The sequence below is a fragment of the Gallus gallus genome, chromosome 12, assembly GCF_016699485.2.
Source record: "Gallus gallus isolate bGalGal1 chromosome 12, bGalGal1.mat.broiler.GRCg7b, whole genome shotgun sequence".
Taxonomy (NCBI): domain Eukaryota; kingdom Metazoa; phylum Chordata; class Aves; order Galliformes; family Phasianidae; genus Gallus; species Gallus gallus.
In genome coordinates, this window is record NC_052543.1 from 15428070 (window position 1) to 15444683 (window position 16614).

General features: G+C 43.6%; 1 protein-coding gene across 1 annotated transcript in view; it reads right to left on the reverse strand.

The window, feature by feature from the left end:
* FAM19A4 (family with sequence similarity 19 member A4, C-C motif chemokine like) overlaps positions 1 to 16337 on the reverse strand; it is a 71812-nt gene extending 55475 nt beyond the window's left edge. The window contains exon 1 of the mRNA XM_004944679.5: positions 16240 to 16337. The gene's annotated coding sequence lies outside the window, so the exon portion shown is untranslated. The remainder of the gene's footprint in view (positions 1 to 16239) is intronic.
* Between the last annotated feature and the right edge of the window lie 277 nt (positions 16338 to 16614).

Consider the following 16614-nt stretch of genomic DNA (forward strand, 5'->3'; position numbering starts at 1 on the left):
ACCAGCGTGATCTGATCTCTGCTTTCATTTCGTTCTGTGAAACACTCCGAGAGGAAAGCACAGAATGGCTAGATTCACTCTTAGAGCACAAACATGCTTTATGAGCAATGGATGCGCATTGGCCGATGAAGAATCCCAACTGCCTGGGTATATGGGATAATTGTCCCACTTGGGACTCATTAGCTAATTGTTAAAGGATTCTAATGAAAAGCATCTCATAAATACAGCACTAAATTTCCAAAAGTGTAATTATGGACTGAATGCACACTTTTAGCACCTGTGTTATCAACTACACAAGCCAACAGCAAAATATGTTGTGCAGTGCTATTTCTGTTCTTGCTCTCCGTTACACTGTAGTGCATAGGATAACTACTAGCAAATTGAAATTTCAATATTCCTATTTTTGTACAAAAATAGCACAGTTAGCTTGAGATTCCAGCGTGCAGAATTTCTTGCAGCAATGGTAAAGAACTAAACTTGCATAGGAGGGAAAAGGCGCAGACCACAGAGCAATTTCTTGATCTTTTATTGCCGTTTGACTCTGAAATGACCGGACAATCTTTTTACTTGGGGTTAGAAAACACTGTTTGCCTATCAAGCTTTGATCCTCAAATTACTCTAAAAAGTCATCCAGTCTCAAAGCTGTGTGGCTCAGCAGCACCATGCTGGATAAAAGTTCTGACCATCATGGAATGCATCCCCCATGCACACAGCTCCATACAATGTGGAGGTACCTTAACTTGCGTTCCACCACTGGCTGCATTGTCTTCAGTCCTGAATTCTGACTTCAGCTCAGCCTCATATCCTGGAGAAGTATCTGCTTTTGTGGAGATAATCGGAACATGACCATCACTGTACAGACACAGTACGGGTAAGTTTAGTTCTCATTGAGTTTGAGAGACTTGAGTGAGGCTTTGCATCCTTTATATCATGCTCTGCAAGTACCAGGAGTCTCATAAGGTTTTCTATGTCATGACAGCATGCCCTGGTGCAAGGGAGTTTCAAAACTCCTATTATTTGCATTCTGCTTCCTCCCCTCCAGAAGTGATTTCCTTTGTTCCTTCCTCTTCCAGCCCTATCCTTCACACCTCCCTCGCTGTCCCTCTTCCTCCATGTCTTGTTTATATAGCAGCTCTTCCTGCCTCCCCTGGGAAACCCACCTGCTCTGCAGCAGTGTGTGAGAGCATCAGGAGAACAGCTGGCAGATAGAAAGAAACCCCAACTGGAGGTACTGCATTGATCAGCGGTGAAAGGTGGCCTCCTTGCTTAGAGGAGGTTAATCATCTGCTGGCTGCTGTTTGCATCCTTTCACAAGCACAGGGAAGCCAGACAGACCCCTTACCACTGCCGAGACAGGACAGCAGCAGCAGCAAGCTGATACTGTTTGTCAGAAGCAGTAAGAGGTGTTAGCGTGGTATTTACCTCTGGAGCACCTGAAGTGTCAGAGGGGAGACAGAAACAGAGCCCTCCTTCTGGCACCTGCCACAGCTAAAGGAGCAGCATGCGAATGTGTTTCCACACAGGAGGCTCAGCCCAGTTATGCTGACTGGAGTAAGAGCATGGCCAGACTCTGAATAACAGCACGTCCTCTTCAAGAGCAAAGCTAAAAAAAAAACTTCCTTCTTTATCTGCTTAAGAAGAAAAAAAAAAAAAGGCATTTTCACAAACCTTATGCTTTGTGTTCCCAATCTGGCTACAGTGGGTTTTGCTTTTGTATGGCCCCGTTGCTCACTTCATGATCACGTAGCCGTCTGCATGAGTGATGGGAGGAGCCGGGAAGAGGCTAAGTGGCATAATTTGGATTATGCTTTGAAATGCTCAGGGTTGGAAATGAAGGATGAGATCCGCTCACTTTCCCATGATTACGATGGCCTTAAAAAATGTGAGATCTCTTGAAAGTAATAAATTGTTGATCGTTTGTTTGGTTTCATGGTAGACAACAATCAGCTTTTAATCAGCTTTTCATCACCTCTGGAGAGCTATTAACTCTCTTAAAAATAATTACAAAGCAGAAAAGAAAAATTTCCTCTAATTATTTTCATCCAGGAACTTGAGACTTTATGAATAAAATCAAGATCCATGGGGAAAGAAAAAAAAAGAAAGAAAAAAACAAGCTGAACTTGGTGGCACATTTAGTTCACTTATTTAACATGAGATGCTGATTGCCAGAGAGCTGGGGGAGCAAAACATGAACAGAATGATAGTTATGTTTTTCACCAAGCCTGCTTCAGCACGTTGCCCAAAGCTTTATCTCAGCCTGTGCTGAGCTCTGACTGACTCACACACCTCGTCACAGCCAGCAGTGCCCTGCCCTCCTCCTCTCCAATCTCTCTGAGGTTTTTCTCCACCTTTTGTCTCTGGGAGCACTGTCCTTTTTTTACCACAGCCTCCAGATTTATTATCAGATTGGCAGCTGTTTCCCCTTGCTTCCCCCAGATACAATTTGTCTGAGGTCACGCTCACAATGGCAGAGCTAAATAAAATAACCACCGTTTCTGTTTCTGTGTGTTGTGCTTTCTGAGCACGTTATGGGTACTCACATCTGAATAAGAACCAGTATTTCCAGCCACCTTGGATGGACAGTTAATTTGGTTGATGGTTTGGTTTGTTTTTCGGTTGTGGTTTAAGGACAGTGATTGCAGGAACCTTTTATTTCTCTGATCTCTGACAGAATCCTATTGTTCAGGTCCACAAAATACATATTTTTTCCATTCTTTTAGTAGATGAACTGTGAATATTGTCCCAGAGGCAAATCCTCAAGCTAATATACAATAAAGAGAGCAGCCTCCAAATTTCCATCCTATCAGAATTAGCAACAGGTGGGAAACGTCTCAGCAGATGTCACCTTTCTGTGGCTTCAGATAGGCACTATTAACTGAACAGAGCCCCTCCATCCCACACACAACTTTTCAGTACTTGTCCCCACTGATAATCCCATGAAAATAGGATAAGGGGGAATGGTTTTAAACTGAGACAAGGGAGGATTAGGTTGGATGTTAGGAGGAAGCTTTTCATGCAGAGGGTGGTGACACACTGAACAGGTCGCCCAAGGAGGCTGTGGATACCCCATCCCTGGAGGCATTCAAGGCCAGGCTGGATGTGGCTCTGGGCAGCCGGGTCTGGTGGTTGGTGACCGTGCACATAGCAGGGGGTTGAAATTCAATGGTCACTGTGGTTCTTTTCAACCCAGGCCATTCTACGATTCTATGAAAATAAACCCTCAGCACACCTCATTTTCCTCCACCCTAATGCCAACTGTAGCTCAAATGCAGCTGTCCTTGCAGAAAACAAGATTATGAGAACTTCACTAGATCCTGAGTCAAGTTTTCAACAGATATTTCCCTTCTGGGACAAGGACAATGTCCTGCACGTTCCTAAACTGCAGTTAAGCACCAAGCAGCCCTTTGTAGGAAGACTGGGAGACAGACGTGTTTTATCATTGCATACCATGAAATGTGTTCTCAGACTCAAGAAAAGATGCCCTTCTTGGTGGTAGGCACAAGTCAGACTTACTTCCCAGACCCAGTCAGAACTAACAGAACAAAAACTTAATGGACTGTGAAAAACAGATCAGACTGGATTATGGATTTTAAGGGACGACTAACTAGAGTGTGCGAGGGGCTGAGCTAATTAAATACTCCCCCCATCAGGGCCACAGCTGCATTTTATTTAATTTTTCAATTTCCCATTGGAGATGAATTGTGATTCACTTTAAAAAGAGATTCTTCTTGTAAATCGATCAGTGTTAGACCCATTTGACCTACCGGTGTCTCTTTAAAGATTGATGAACTGAAACACAAAAGTGAAATTCTCTCACTTTAACCGTTCCCATCTGAATTTCCTTCACCGTGAGATACATTTTTAAAGGGTCCCACAGAGTGGTTACATCACTGATTCAAATCCATATTTTCAGGTTATTGCACAGAGCACTTCCATAGCCTGGCAATAGGCAAAACAGCCACACAGAATGAGAGACAGTAACAGGACTATTGCAGTTGACATCTTGCTGTTAGTAGAAGTGCTCTGCATTTCAGGGACAGCAGCAAGAATTTCTTAGGCCTTTTAACTTTAACAGTGGTAAATAATACAATGGAAAAGAAAAAAAGCTAAAGGAATTGGAGGAAAAAAAAACAAACACTATACCTAAAATCTCATACGAGATCTACATTTTCCCCTCCCCAGATGAAACTCCTTCCCTGCAAACAGCAACCTCCTCAGTCAGCAAAAGAGCCTGTAGGTAACCAAACCTTTGCTCACCAGAGGCTGCCACTGCATCCAAAAAGAAAGGTGGAGTTTTGCACTGTTTTGGGCAAATCCCCTCTCATTTTCCTGCAGCCATCTGTCTTTAAACCATCTCTACCCTCATCTAAAACTCACAGAGGATGGTCAGAATTCCCTTCTCTGCTCACAGCTGCTGACCGATGAGTACCTGAAGGATGTTTTAGAAGGGGCCCCATGGAAACAACCATTCATACGTCAGATGGAAATGAGCAAGATTTCTGCTCTCGAAATATTCTTTTTATTTATGTTATCACCCTCTTAGTCCTTTTTCCTGATTTTGATGGCTTTAAGCAAACAGGAGAAGTACTCGGGTAGTTACCTCCTCAGCATCTTTCAAACTGCTTAATTCTGAGGAGGTATTTGTGAGTATGAGGTGTTTTATAGCATCTTTCTGGCAGAAAGATACCATAACTTACTAGGTACACAGACAGTACTGCTTAAAACAGAATAAATGGCCAGTGGGGGTGTGGTTCCTCATTTAAAATTATTTTTGTACTCAAGCCAAAGACAGCTGATCTTGTCTTTTTTAATTTGACTGAGTTGAACAGGACTTCCTCATTATTTTTCTGCTTGCGGTACCACCGTCCAACTTATTACCTGAGAACAGCAGTACCACATGAAAAATCTACTGCTTTTTGAACCTGAAGATCTCAGCATCTGATCTTGGAGAGTATGAAAAATTTCTAATTGAATAACGGAATATTCCTATAATAGTCACTCTAACGGGAAAGTGATAGGTTCTGAAGCTCGCTGTTTTCCATTCTGAAGTATTGAGGGTCAAAATACTTCTGCACAGCAGATGACAGTGCAGAGATGCATAAGCATAGAGATCTAGAGCAGGCTGCCTATACCATGGAGAGCCAAGACCTGCATGCTGTTTGTCAGCATTCAGGCTAGAAGTGTGAGCGTTGCATCACTGCTATTGCTCTGCTTGGCTCTGTGTTAAGTTAGCAGAGCTGTTAAGCTCCAGAGCAACAGCCTAAGCACAGCTGTAGGTCACTGGGGACTGCCTGAAGCTCTCCCCCACCCATGTTATATGTGACACAGGTATAGAGCCACAGCCATACCCTGCCTGTGTGTTGTGCAGCACCATACAAAAACTTTTCAGGATGAAAGAACTAATCCCACTATTGCTCCCCTGGCAAGGAAAAACCAGTAACAGTATCAATGCTGTGCCTGGGTTACTTACAGCTGAATTTGTACAAGTAGCAGGATTTTTTTTTTTTTTCCCTAACATCTCTAAGTAAGATCTGCTGAGCACCATGTGATAACAATAAAGACAGAGCAGACTTGACAGGTTTGCAATTAATTTTCCTTGGCTCTTATTTACATCTTTGGTCCTGGCAGCCTTCCTCTTCTGTATGAAAAACACTGGCTCCACTCGTAGCTCCTAACGTAACAAAATCCATAATGTGGCAGGTGTTTGCTACTCATTTCATTGACACAAGTATTATCTTTAATCAAAAGCCAAAGCAAGACAAAATGAATAAAACAAGACAAACCCACGCAAAGCCTGAAGCAGCAGTATATGCTCAAGTTTGCCAGGGAGCTGCTGAGTAACAATCTCAGGGTAAAATTTGTCTGTCTAGGACAAAAATCACACTCTGTATTGTCAAATCTTCCCCCGGAAGCCCAACAAAGTCATCCTAACAGACTTCTCAGCTCCTGTCCTATGTGCCAATGCCACACCCAGGGAGCTTATAAAGGCACGGTCCAATCTACTCCTAGTGGAAGCATAGCATACCCACAACATAGCCCCTCTCTTTTGCATCACCCAGCTGAGATTCCTCAGAGAGGGCAGCCACATCTGTAGGAGAAGGCACAGTCTGAAATGTTTGTGAACCAGCTAATGTTTTACCCTTGGAAACTAACAGTTGTCTAGAAACAATAAGAATAACCAAACTTCAGAACAACTGTTGGACAACACAATTGCAACAGCAAGGCAGTGACCCAAGGACCCGAAGCAGCAGCTCAGCCATGCTTGTCAAATGGTGTATTTGTAGCTGCACTGAGATTTGAGAAAATATATTCTGAAGAAAAAAAAAAAAAAAAAACAACCCACCCAGGATCTTCAAGCTTAAAAAGCAGCATGACTCGGGAGTCACTTAGAATTTAAGCATGAGAATTGTGAAAGCTTTATTCCAGGCACAGTCCTATGCACATAAATATTCCGCTGGGGAATCCACCAGTGGAGCTCATGAGGAAAAAAAAAAAAGAAAAAAGAGTGAAGTTTGTGATGGAGCAGCCTTTCCAGTAGAAGCCATTTATCTCCTCCTTTAATGAGACCAGCTACCATGTCGTCAGAGAGCAGCTCCTTCTACCTCCTCCTCCCCTGGGAGCAGTGGCCAGAAGAGCAGCCGGCCAGCCTGGCACGCACACAGAGCCCTCCTCCTACACAGCACAGCCAGGTGCCCCTTTGCAGTTAGTTGGGCTCTGCCCTGACGGGAGGTGCACGATATCAAAAGCAAAACGGGCTGAAAGACAGAGGTCCTGAGACATCCCTTTTCTACTACGTGTAATTTGTAAAGCCAGTCCAAAAAATCCAGCAAGATTTGAGCGTGGGATTTTGCCAGGTATGATATTCGCAGCACAAGCGATCAAAGAGAAGAATTTGCCAGTCACTGGAAAAAGCAACCTGGCTTCCACCACATAAAGCCTGTAAATATTACTATTGATCAGAATAGAACTATTTTCATCCAGCTGCATTGCACTGGACATTAAGCATCTGCAGAATCAAGGCCCGTGTAAGCTAAAGCTGGGACAGACAGTCCCAGGGATTTAACATTTGCAATACATGAGCAATTTCCAAAGGAATAATTCACCAAAAACACTATGAAACCACACTAAAAATTAAAGGAAGACATCAGAAGTCGATTTTATGTAACACTCCAGGTTATGTCACGGTATATTGACATATACAACAAATTAGAGCAGCTAATTCATCTTACCACCTTCCACTGATAATTTTGTAATTAAGTCACTTATCTTTATCTGCATATTTAAGAATTCGGATCTTTCATTATTCATCTCTTAAAGAAAATCAATGTCGTTCTGATTTTGCCACAGCTCAAACAAGCGGGCGGTATAAGTTAAGATAAGACAACCTAATAGGAAAATAATTCATTAACTTTATTAACAAGCCCTAAGAAAGTGTTGCGAGGCAAATTTTCCTGCTCCTAGAAGTCTGAATTATGAACCAAAACTTAAAGGTGTTCAATGTGATTAAAAGACGTATAATGGAAATTATACGTATAATTAAAAAAAATAAAATAAAACAACAGGTAAATAGCAAAGGCAGATGGGAAAACTATTTGAGATAGAGTTCAGTGAAACATTACAGACACTCCATCCCTAATACCGAGTCACGTTATAAAAACCTCTATCAAAAAGCTTAATAGTCTGAAATGAATGGAGAGACTGGAAGTTAACGTGCAGCGCTGGTGAGAAGGCAGCGCCTTCCTGCCTGTGCACTGTGCAGTTCTAAATATTTGCACATCAAAACAGCCCCTGCTTTTACACTTGGGATCCTCACGCTTTGTAAAAGGCACCGTGGAATGAGTAAACTTTGAATCCGTGTTTCTTGAGGAAGCGGGGTTTTCTCGTCATCTTAAGTGTCCTTTTCTTCTCAGGGTGACCTTAACTTTCAGGTTTGTAAAATGGTTTCCTCTTGTGCTCAATCCTACTGTGTAATAAATTTTAAAAATGACTATTTATCTTCTTTAATATATTAGTCATACGTAGCAGGAGAAACCTCGGTGGGATTCTTTGCTATTGAGTTTGTTCCAGCTTAAGTCAATGCTGATTTAGAAAAAATAACTTATGCTTAGCGACAAACAATCATGAATATATTTATTGGAATAACATCTTTCCATTCCCCTCCAGCAGCGTGTTTGGTTTATCGTTTGCCATCCTATAGATCGGCATATATTTACAGTGACCAAGGCAATTTAAAAGCAATGCTTTTATGTTGCCCATCTTATTACACTTCTGCAAACCCGGTCCACTGGCATTTGGAAAACAAATAGATCTGATCTGCTAAAGAAATGTAAATGAAATGCAAATTAGCCAGGCAGGTGTAAGTTTTATTTATCTGAGAAAAGTGAGGATCAGTGCAATGTTGCAAAAGTTCTATTTAAGCGAGTCGAAATGTTTCTAGATGTTGCCTCACTAATCATGACCTCAGCTGCCTGCACCATGTAATGACAATAATGAATAAACATGCTGTGCTTATGAAGAACTAGAACCTAACAAGCTGATCAATTGTTAATTCTATAAAGTGACTAAAACGTGTCTCTACTATCAATAAGTAAATCAGCTTCTATTTGTGGGAGTAATGCACCTTGCACATATCCTCCAGCTATTCTACCCTTCTCTATAATAATGTAATTATCAGTTTGGTCCTATTAAAAGGCAACCTGAATTAGATTTATTTTGTTTTATTTTTGTCTTGAGCATGGAAAAATAGAAGGAGAAATTAGCAGGCTATTTAAAGAGAGACACCACATTCATCTGGAGGTTACGGATCTTCCATTCGCCTGCCAATTAGTAATGCACAATCATTCATTTGAAAACCAATTATTCAAAATTATTATTCTTAAATGTTACGGATTGTTATCAGATAGCCATTGCAGAGAAGGTGTCCCATTTGTTATTAAAGCCCTCTTGCTCTGAGCCTCTATAATAAAGAGTTTAAACAAAAGACAACAATACTCATTAACTGTAATGGATTGTATTACTTCAGTACAAATATATGTTTAAAACAAAATCAGCCTGGCTTTATTCAAGCTGTAGCTTTCCTTCTAGATGGGGAAAAAACAGAAGATAGATCATTTCTGTAGCCATGAGGCAATTACTTATATTCCAAATATGCCGATTACAAATAGCTACCACTCTCAACCACCCTTCCAAGTAAGACTTAACAGCAATCATTTACTCATTACTGAAGCTTCTGTTCAAGAAGAGCATGGAATACACACACACAAAAAAAAAAACACGAGTCTTGCTCAGAACACCCAATTTTCCTCTCATTTCTCCAGCCATCTGCAAAGACACCGGGTGCATGCAGCTACCTTTGCAACCATGCAACAGCACGGCTTGGCTCAGCTGGGGCGCGACCAGGCAGCGTGTGGTTGGTGACTGATGCACACCAGCACGGTAAGTAATTGTGTTTTATGCTGCTGCACCTCACTCAGAGCTCTAACCAGTAATTAGTTTTAAAGGTTTAGAGCTTATATGTTTATTATGTTGTTAAATTTAAGGATACATCACAAAAAAAAAATAAATAAATACATTGGGAACATCTACAGGAAGGAAATGTTCTGGAGGGAAATGGTATTAAGTGTGTGGATAAGCTCAATACCAATTAATTTCTAACAGTTAACAAACCAAATGAGCCTATTCATTTCTCAGGTGGAATGTTTCACTGATTCTGCCAGAAATCGCCCTGCTTCACCTCACATCCATCCCTCTGTGTCAATTTGGTGTAGAAACAGAGGGACGATCCTTCTTATCTGAGGCACTCATCAATTAAAAGAATCGGTGCAGCTTCTTAAAGGCGAATTTCCTAACAAAATTTTGGTCTCTTAATGGGCCCTGAACAGAAACCGATCTCTAATTAAACAGAAGCAGAACAGATCATTTTAACAGCACACAAAAAAAAAACACATGGGGTAATTCAGTACTAAAATGATTATTTTGCTTTTTCCCCTCCATTCAGCTCGTTAAGCCTATGACAGGTAAACACTTCCATAGTTAAGCTGCTACTCCTGCAGCACATTACAGCTAAACAAGCCGGCATTAAAAACTCTCTCATGCTCTCACAGGTAATGGATATCAGTGCAAGGGTTCAGAGATGCTGTTTGACTGTTGTAACGGGAATGCACGCATACGACAAACTTTCTATATTCCACAGAATTACTCATCATTTTTCAGATCCAATGGCCTATTTTATGTGCAAGTCCACTCGTTGTTGTGGACGCGTGTTTGGGGAAATTGTTATAGCACTTGACTTCTAACCACTGTGCTTCACAGTCATTACATTACATTGGTAGTGCTCGGCACAAATAGTGATGCAGCCAACACGAGCCCACCAAACAGCCAGGATCTTTCACAGCTATCTGTATTCGTGCTGGGGCCATTCCAGTGAAATCAGTGGAAATCCCATGCAGTGAGACAAAGCTGCCTATGTGCAAAGAGGAAAAGTTTGGCTTCCTAACAGCAATGCCAGCTGATCAACATTAAGTTCACCAGCTCTCTGCATCCCAATGCTTCTTGAGGAAGGAGCAGTGCTGAGCCCCACCATTAGGTTTCAGCAGCCTCTTCTCTGCTCAGTTGCACAAATGTGGCCAACGAGAGGGCCCTTCCCTGCATGCTTGACAAGGCAGAACCCAGGGAGTATCTCTGAGTAGCATGAGGGCTCAGCCAGTTCCCCCTAGAGCTGATAGAGATGGTATGCAGGTGGCAGTGGGAGCACATTGCCAGTCAGCACCAAGATTTCCTTTGCACTCATATCACGTGTGCTAGGAACAGGGCATCTGGATGTCCCAGACATAGCCCTGGCATTGACACATCCCTGGCAACAGCCAGAAGAGGAGATAACAGTGAAGATGACTCCTCTTTCCTTCAGACAATTGTATCTGCTGGGCATTTGTCAGGAAACTGGAAGGAAGTAAGGAGTCAAAAGCTGACAGGCTGCTGGAATGGCCAGCATAGGGGTCATCACCATCACCTTTTCCTTCTTGGAATACTAATGAAGAAAGAGCCCCAAATGTTAATTTAAGTGGAGCGTATTAACCCCATGACTTGTGTCCAAAAGCATGCTTCTGGTAAAGATCTCATCCACTTCTGTTTCATAGTTTAAATAGAACAATAATTTCCATTTAGGAGCCTAACTTAAATGAATTTTATTGAGAAATTATAATATCAATGCATTATATTCATTTCGGAAGACATCCCTCTTCCTATCTCCAACATTATTAGCGTGTTACAGTGGCTTAAATTAAAAAAAGAAACATTTTATCACTCTCTGATATCAGCTCACTGCAATATAACATTTTTGAAACAGGAAAATATCACAGCCTGCCATCATAAATTCAGTGCTGCAACAAGATAAATCCCTCCTATTAACGTAAACCGCTGTATTTCACAATATCTCTTTATCTGCAATGCAATTCTATTTGCTGATCAGACTATCATAAACACACATAATTCTCATTGAATAATGGCAGCAGCAAAGAAAACCAAGCATAACTGTGCTCTCTAGGCTAAAGCAGCCACAGCCCGGTCCTTCAAAGAGATTCACTCACGCAGGGATGCTTCTGCTCACCGATGACAGTATAAAATACCACAGCCTCCATAACTGGAGTCTGGATGACACAGCAAATGACATCAAAGTACAGTCACTCCTTAATTACACATGCACAGAATGTACGCTGGAAGCTTCAGTAACTCTCAGTATATATAAACCCCAGATGCACCTGTGTAAATCTAGGGACCCCATCAACTAATAATCTCCGAATTTTGTAATTGAATATCTGAAATGACTCAGGAAGAAGGAAACCTGTTTAACTTCGTTGAGAAGAAAAACCACTACCCATCCAGCGCTGCCTACAACAGCTGAGTTTCCTCCCCTTCAGAAACTTATACCAGATGTGAATTTGGCACACAGCTTAGGAAATGCAAACACCTCGATGCAAAACCTGCATTATGCAGATGGTAACCTGAGATCTGCCCAAAGAACTCGTGTCAGCTGGTTTGCTCATGCCTGGGCACCACTCAGATGGCTCTGGTTGAGGCAGCAGTTTTTTGCTGACTAGACAAAAGCCTAGGAATGTTTTAAGAGCTAAAACATCAGTATCCTGCTTTCTCCTATTACGTGGTTAGTCACTTCTAGGAGTCAAAGTCAGGCTGGTACCAGCCATACTGCATCCCTCAGCCCACCAGAATGTGATCACAGCCAGGTGCTGCGAGTGGCAGGCTGGAGAACAGAAAGGGGCAAGAGCTCTGCACTGAGGGCTGGGGGCTGAGGCCTTTAACCACAGTGTTGCTGTCATGTAACAGCGAGGCTGGAAGTGGAGCCACTTAATCCTTTATCCTCATGGCACTTGGCCTGTTATTTTAAAGGAAGGAGGGGGAAAAGCTTGTGCTGATGCTGCACAGAGGGAAATATCCTCCAAGGAGAAAGGCCTGACCCCACCAGAGTTTTTATTCCACAGATGTTCTCTGTTAAGTGTAACTGAAATTGAAACACAACAGAAGGGCAATAAAAACAATGGGTCACCTTCGGAGTCAGAGATACCTGATACCACTTTCCTTCATTTAAGCTTTACTCTGGCATAGTCCTACTGACTCGGAGGAAATCAGCCTTTCAGCTCACAGTCTTTCCAAAATAATCACTGGGGAAAAAAAAAATAAAGAAAAAGAAAAAGAAAGAAAAACGGGTGAAATCTACCATCCTTTGTTCCTCCATATAAGACTCTTTAGAATAGCAAAGGAGCTTGACTTCAGTGACACAACCCAATAGAAATCCCCATAGCTTGCAAGTACTCCGGATGCTTTGCCACTGCGAAGCAGCTCACGTTGCACTGCCTAACCTCAGGTGAAAGTGTGCTGTGATCTTCTGATCTACAGGGTTGGCACTGGCTTCAAAACAACTGCTTGCATGATGGTTATCAAATTTTTAAAAGGGAAAAAGAGATGCTGAGAGAGTTATCCTGAGTAGACTTTGAGAGGGGGCAAGAAGTCCCAGGGCCATAAACTGTAAGAGTGAGACAAGGAAAATCCAATATATTGGATGAAACACATACATAGAGGAGAGCTCTTTATTCTGAAAACTCTCCCAAAAACTAAGACAAAGCAATATCCTCGACACTTTCCTCAGGACACTGGAATGAAGTTTAGCACACAAAGGCATCTTTGCTGCTCCTTATTCATGTTGTTAGTGAGTTAAAGATTTGTCTTAGAGTGTTATTAAATATTGATGTTCCAAACAAAACAATTACTTGCACTCACAAATTCAAGTTTAGCTCTAGATTAAGGAATTGATGTTTCAACGGCCAACAGAGCTATGCAGTATTGAAAGAGCATATTAATTTCAAGATTTCACAAGAAGCCCTATTCTAGATGAGCCCGAGTATTTTAGTGTTTACCTCCTAAATATACATTTTTTTTCTACCACTTGATCAGTCCTGGCCAAATTCTGCCCTTTCCACTCAAAGCCCAGTCCTTAATTGGTCATCTTGCCTGAGCAAGGGCAGCAGGTGTTGGCCTTGGATTGGTTAAAGGTAAGCATGGGGAGATCAAGAGCTGCCCTGCACAAGTACCTCCAACTGGTTGCCACTTCACAGTTAACCCAGACCTATCATATCTGGAAGGCAGTATCAGGGAACGCTTCCTTGGTCAGACATACGACCTGGAGAACTGCTGGATTTAATCTTGTTCTTAGGAAGAGATATAAATCTCAGTTTCCATGCAATCTCAGTCATATCCCAGAATTACCAGAGCTGGGGCAGCCTTCCAGATAGCTGGGCAAAAGTGCCATGGAGTACGTGGGCATGGACCAGACCATCTCTGCACCCTGGTGAGGCAGAAAAGCTGTTCAGAATTGGCCTGAAATCTATCACTAAGACTCTTGTATCATTTTACATGTGTTTTTCTTGTACAATTAGGAGCTTTTAGCTAGCAGAGCACACCAAACGTTTACCTTGTACCAGCACCAAAGTCATTTCGAAAACTAATAGTAAACATAGGTGTGAAAGTAGGAGAAAGAAAAGAATTCAGCTACAGCATCATCTAAACATGAGACAGTAAGTAATAGCATTTAAAAAAATCTATTGCACACAGATGAAAATCATTACAGTTCTCTAGAGACCCTTTCTCTCTGCAGTAGCCCATGTTATTTCCTAGCTGGTAAAAATGTGCCACAGGATACCAAAAAGATGCTAACATTCTTCTCATTTTAATACTCCCCTAATCCAGTGATGGCTTGTTTACTGCTTTCTAATTTAAAGGTAATTCATTAGATGTATCCTGTCACTTTTTATTGGCATCAGAGGTGTAAGACTCACATGTACCTCTGAGGCACATCTGCTCTATTGCTAATATTCTGCATGGTTCCCTCCATACAAATGGTTATCTATGCAAAGGCACAGATGAGAGAGATGGGGTGTGTGTGTGTGTACACAGCAATACAGACAGAAAGATATTTTAAAACTTCAGGGATGAACTCTGGAGCAAAATTTTATGTCTGAGAGTAAGAACTCGAGAAGCAAATAGTTAAACTGATACGCATGATTTGTGTGCAAATATCTGTGACACTGGCACACGTCTCACACAGCCAGTGCTGAAGACCCCCACTGACCTGCAGGGAACTTGAACAAATGTGCTGCAGAATGATGAAGGTTACAGAAGCAAAAATGCCCACTCCAGGGGGCAGGCTGTGCTTGGTAACATGTACTGTGATTCTGCAAAAGCTACCCTAGGCTGCTGAGCTTAAGCCACGCTGAACAACATAGCAGGATCAGAGGCTGAGAGCTTCAGCCCTTCTGGACCTTAGCAGCACAGGGGCATCCAGGTCCTGGGATGAAGGCAAAAGCACAGCAGGACCCACCAGCATGGCATGGGGACACAGGCTGTCCTGCCCCACAAGCTCCAGCAGCACCCACCTGGCTGCATGGTTTCCCTCCTCACTCCCCCAGCCCTGTGCCTATGCTCACCTCCATGTGAGCAGCTCTGCTCCAAGTGATAAGGTGCAGTTCATACAGGTACAGCCTCTGCGTGCCCTCACACATTGCCCATGCAGCCTTCCTGTCACAGAGCCTGAGAACTCTTTGACTGTCTGTATTCTGCCAACAAGCAGCTCGGCCTCATCGTATATATCAACATCAGATAACTAATATGCCCAACTCTTCCCAAATCTTTGATCCATTAGACTAACCATACACATGTGCCTGTTTAATGAACCGTGCCTATCTCAGAGCGCACAAGACAGAGCAGAACAATGAAACCATGCTAGGAAGCCACCCTGTATGCCCAAACTTGTGTTATACCATCAGAGCAGGGAAGGATCACCACGTCAGTTTGGAAGGCAGTTTGGGTCAGTACATGGCCAGAACCATCCCCTCATTGGCTGTCGATGATGTCATGCCCATGCATTAATCCCCAGTGACTGCAGGTTTAGCATCACACATATCACCACATCTACATAACGATGACAAACTCGAGTTCAAGAGGAAATTGAACAAAGCAACTTGTTGAAACAAGGAAAGTGGTGTCCCCAGAATGATAATTTTCAGCTTTTCCATTTTGTCAAACCGAAGTTGGTGGGGTCAGGAAATAACACATGCCTCACAGAAAGGAGTGGGTATCGTTAGAGTTCTATCTTAAAGAAAGTAAGTCTTCAAGCTCTCCCGCTTGTAAAGACAAAAGTACAGCGGTGAGAAACCACCTGATCTGGGAAATGGAAGTATTTCAGAACCTATCAAACTGGTAGTGGAATTAAAAACACTGCTAAAAAGGGAAAAAGAACGCAACCCAAAAGTAAGAGTGAAATCTGCAAAGCAAGCTGCCCGACCGCCAGTGCCATCCGAGTCACTGGATTCACCGGGTTAACTATGGCAGTAAATGAGTTTCACACACAGCAATACGTCTGTATATTTCAATACAACAGGAATACTTTCAGCGTGACTCCCACAGCCGCACTCCCGCTGCCAGAGCGTGCTCAGCCCGCAGCACTCGTGAGCGACCCTTTCTGAAGCTCTAATAGCCCAGCCCAGCCCAGCCCCTCCAAGCCGGGGGGCTGCCCGCTGCCGGGCGCGAAGCCTGCGGGCCGGGGCAGCCCGATCCCAACAAGTCTCTGCGGGTGAAGCCGAGCACTCCGGCGCTACCCCACTGACGTCCGTGCGGGACGCGCTGTGCCGGCTTCCCCCCCCCCCCTCCGCCCCAGCTCCCACCGCCGCCTACCTGGCTCCGCACCTCCGGAGGGCAGCGGGCAGCGCACGGCCCTTCAGCTGCCGGCAGGATGATGCTCCGCACCGGCTCGGCGGTGGCTCCGAGTGCCTTCGGAGCTCCCCTCCCACTCCTCCTCTTCAGAGGTGGGAGGGGAGGAAGCGCGGTATCGGCCCTCTTTTCTCTGCTTCCCTCCCTCCACTTCTCCCCCACTGCCAGGGTTCCCCCCGCTCTCCAGGCGGCTCTCACCGTGCCTCTCCGCGCCGGGCGGCCGGCGTGCTGCCGGGAAGGTTGCGCTGCTCGGAGATGGAGCTGCCCGTCCCGCTGGGCTCGGGCGTGGAGCTGCAGCGCAGCCCGGACCTCAGCTGAGCCCCGCCGCGGTCCGGCAGA